This window comes from Ceratina calcarata, unplaced genomic scaffold, assembly GCF_001652005.2.
Source record: "Ceratina calcarata isolate Rehan_Ccalc_2016 unplaced genomic scaffold, ASM165200v1 scaffold255.2, whole genome shotgun sequence".
Taxonomy (NCBI): Eukaryota; Metazoa; Arthropoda; class Insecta; order Hymenoptera; family Apidae; genus Ceratina; species Ceratina calcarata.
In genome coordinates, this window is record NW_017147567.1 from 443710 (window position 1) to 448181 (window position 4472).

The 4472-nt window shown below is 44.5% G+C and overlaps 1 long non-coding RNA gene across 1 annotated transcript in view; it reads left to right on the forward strand.

Moving 5' to 3' along the window:
* The window catches only part of LOC113464100 (uncharacterized), a 46762-nt gene that overhangs the window by 37356 nt on the left and 4934 nt on the right, over positions 1–4472 (forward strand). The window lies entirely within an intron of this gene.

Genomic DNA, 4472 nt, shown 5'->3' on the forward strand with positions numbered 1-4472 from the left:
CCTGAATATTCACCTGTTTGTTAAATAGGTAGAATCCGGAGTTGAAGTCCCGATTGCTCATCGATTCAAGTCAAACGGGTCGCAGAGATTCAAATGAAAATCGATCACACACGCACAGATGCTAGCACGGTTTCTCCGGAAACAGGACAGCCTCTTTCTCCCGTTCCGAACCGTTTATGATAAATGATGCATTAATGTTGCAGCTTGATCAGAGATAGACAAGTAAACGGTCGTTTAACGTACCGTATCGCGTGTACATTCTCCTATCTGCGACGATGCATCGCATTAAATATTTCCCTTGCCCGTCCCCTTCCTCTCTCCGTGCCACGGTGACTTTGTCTCCGAGGGAAAATACCTACGACTCATTGTGGATACGCGGAAGCGGTTGAACGAGAAACCTATGAATGGTATGAAGCTGAGCATACAGCAATTGCAAATATGGAAATGCAAACCCGTGGAAATTCTGCTGCAGCAATTGTTCCTCGTATCAAAATGTTAGGTCTGGATATGAATTTCCGTTAAACACTGAACCATCGGACGTAGCCATCTCAATGATTAATGAGTAATAAGGATCACAACCATTTTTATATATAACACGTTAAAAAAATAATTACTTACTACATAATAAATAGTTTCGATGTCTGTGAGTTTCACACTGTACCCTGAGATTCATTACATTCTTCAAGGGGAACCGGGAATTAAAGTGTGTAAGTAAAAAAAACCAGGGAGTCCACTCGGTGAGGACTTTCGGTGCGGCTCTGGTCCAAGGGCAAACGGGGAAAAGAGAGAGAGAGAGAGAGAGTTCGGCGAGGCGCGGAGGAGCAGACGAACGGGTCGACTACCTCGTGAAATAACAATTCGGTTTCGATCGCGAGGAGTCTGGAAATTTTCATCTCCGCCTGGAGGCACGAGACCCGGTTGGTAGGAGAGGACGTTGCCAGGATCTCGTAGCGTGGAGTCACGAGGACGAGAGTGAAAGGGAGAGGGGGTTGAATCGTAAGGGGTTCGAGTAAAGGTGAGGCCGAGCCGTGCGGTGGATAGAGAAGAAGAGGGTAGAGTGAACCAGCCGTGGGTGTCGGTGCAGAGGTGGTAAGGAGGACTGGGAGGATGAAACCGGTGAACGAGAGGGGCAGATCGGGGGCGGCAGGGCGGTAGGGAGGAGGAGGAGGGGGTGGCTAGGGGGAAGAAGAGAGCGAAGGGTTTAAAATAATAGTAGAACACAGAGGCTGAGTCGGTCGCGAGAGGAGAGCGAGGAGAGGAGGACTCCGCCCCGCGAAATATGGCGAGCTTCGCCAGGACGTGATTGGGTGACGGGAGGACCTCGAAGCTTGCAAGCCAAGACATTGGTGCCCCCTTTTCGCGTAACCCCTTTTTAACCACCCTTGGGCACCCTCCGGTGCCCTCTTGCCATGTACGACCTCTTCCACTTTCTCTCTCGCCTCATCTCGTTCCCGTGTCCCTGGCCTTACTTATTCCCCCTCTGCTAGGCCCAATAAAGTATCCTCACCCATTGTCTGGGATACGCTTGCGATCAACCCTCGATACTCCTTGACACGCGGTTATCGCCACGTGCTAACGTAATTCTGTTACTCGGGCAGCTGGTGATCATAGTCAACGCACGGGAGAACGACAAGATAGAACTGCCCTGCGTTCATCTTTAGGAAACTCAAATTCTCTTCGAGTGGAAAAAGCGTGTTCCACTCTTCACTTTCAGGTCTTGCCACTCGAACAGCTAGTGATCAGGATCAACGCATGGGGAAACATCAAAGAAAAATTAACCCCTTGACATACAAATTAAATGGAACTTTATATACAAATTAAATAGAATGAATGACGAGTCAAACTCGTCATTGTATGTCAAGGGGTTAAACTACATATTCACTATCTTATCTATACATCTAAGTACGCTCCATATCACCAAAAAAATGAAGTCTCTCCATATATAGAAACCAATGTTTTATTATTACGAAAAATAAGATACTCATCGTATCATATATCGTACACATGTTGCGTAAAGACTTTCACCAACCCAGTATAGTATGGTAATCAGCCTCGTATGCGACGAAACGTCCTTATAGAGTGTCTGTACATGCAGACCAGGCCAGAGGGAAGCCCGAGCCGTTCGATGTCCCTTTTGTATGCGGAAATCGTACACGGCACGGGAGGTGAAATTCAGTTCAGGTCCGAGGTGGTCAGCAGAACGAGTTTCCGGTCTGGAGACCCGATAATCTCGACCGCGCCGTTCCACGCATGGAGTTGTCAATCAGGGGTTGATGGCGTCCCGCTGGAACGTCCGCCCGTCCGACTCGTCGACGGATATATACGAGCCCCGGACGCGGCACGACATCCGCAGTATTCATGCGATCTATCTGATCGTCTTCCCGTTCACGGCCATCGGTATGATCACTCCGGCTGCGGAACGTCACGCCATGGACGTTGCATTAGCAACTGTTCCGCTCTATTAGACTGGTCTGTGCCTCCCAACCGTAGCGGAGGTAACTCCTATGATCGCGCGGTGTATGATAAATAGAATTTGGTCCCGTTTGTTTTCGGGACTGTCGCTCGCCGTTCAACTTGATGGAATAGAAAACGTCTCGAGTTTATGTTAATCCTCAACTACTCGAGGGACCTTGAATAAACTGAGTTTGATTTATAGTGCTGGGATTGAAATTTCCAAACGTGGCTGCTGTATACATTTAACGTGACTCTCAACGAAAGGGGTATTTCAATTTTAAAGATGTGTTCGAAATAAACATTTGTTTGACCATTTAAGTATTGAATTGTGTATCCAGTGTTCGCAGTTTTTAATTGATTTATAGACTGCTTGTGTTATTTATCATCTTGTGAATTTTCATTTAATTAAAAAAAATGAAGTCTCTCCATATATAGAAACCAATGTTTTATTATTACGAAAAATAAGATACTCATCGTATCATATATCGTACACATGTTGCGTAAAGACTTTCACCAACCCAGTATAGTATGGTAATCAGCCTCGTATGCGACGAAACGTCCTTATAGAGTGTCTGTACATGCAGACCAGGCCAGAGGGAAGCCCGAGCCGTTCGATGTCCCTTTTGTATGCGGAAATCGTACACGGCACGGGAGGTGAAATTCAGTTCAGGTCCGAGGTGGTCAGCAGAACGAGTTTCCGGTCTGGAGACCCGATAATCTCGACCGCGCCGTTCCACGCATGGAGTTGTCAATCAGGGGTTGATGGCGTCCCGCTGGAACGTCCGCCCGTCCGACTCGTCGACGGATATATACGAGCCCCGGACGCGGCACGACATCCGCAGTATTCATGCGATCTATCTGATCGTCTTCCCGTTCACGGCCATCGGTATGATCACTCCGGCTGCGGAACGTCACGCCATGGACGTTGCATTAGCAACTGTTCCGCTCTATTAGACTGGTCTGTGCCTCCCAACCGTAGCGGAGGTAACTCCTATGATCGCGCGGTGTATGATAAATAGAATTTGGTCCCGTTTGTTTTCGGGACTGTCGCTCGCCGTTCAACTTGATGGAATAGAAAACGTCTCGAGTTTATGTTAATCCTCAACTACTCGAGGGACCTTGAATAAACTGAGTTTGATTTATAGTGCTGGGATTGAAATTTCCAAACGTGGCTGCTGTATACATTTAACGTGACTCTCAACGAAAGGGGTATTTCAATTTTAAAGATGTGTTCGAAATAAACATTTGTTTGACCATTTAAGTATTGAATTGTGTATCCAGTGTTCGCAGTTTTTAATTGATTTATAGACTGCTTGTGTTATTTATCATCTTGTGAATTTTCATTTAATTAATTTTTTATAATTATGAAATTCATAGTCTAGACGTATGACAATGAAATTTTTGATTAAAGAACTCACAAAAGGTACAGGAATTCACAGAAATTAAATAATACGTCGTCAATCTGTTTATAGTTGAGAAAAATATTTTCCAAGCCGAAAGAAACGCTTCCATCGCCCGATAAACGTTTCCAATTATAGACCCGTTGTAGCATCCATACGATGACTATTGATTTTTAATTCCAGCGGGATAAAAAAAAGATGAGAAACCGCTTGACAAGACAATGTACGTTAATTGGGCAATATTGTTAACGTAGAGCAAATAATCAAACGGAACAAGAGCTTCGACGGAGTAATAAACATGGATTGCACGTCAATTAGCAATTGCGTCGAGCATGTGAATTTATGCATCCAACCGTGCCAATTTTATCGGTGTCGAAAATAAAACTTGCACGAGCGTACCTGGCAATTATCTCGTTAACAGTTCTGTTTTTTATAAACGTTCTCATATAGATAGATTAATAATACACCGCTCGTATAAATAAAACAAATAACAATTATAGCAGATTTTAATACATTTTTTTATTCATGATTTTATTCTTTTTAGAATATATTTCGATATTTTTCGATATTTTGAAAAAAAAAAATTTTTTATTTTTCCGAGATTTTTCCAAGGGGTAC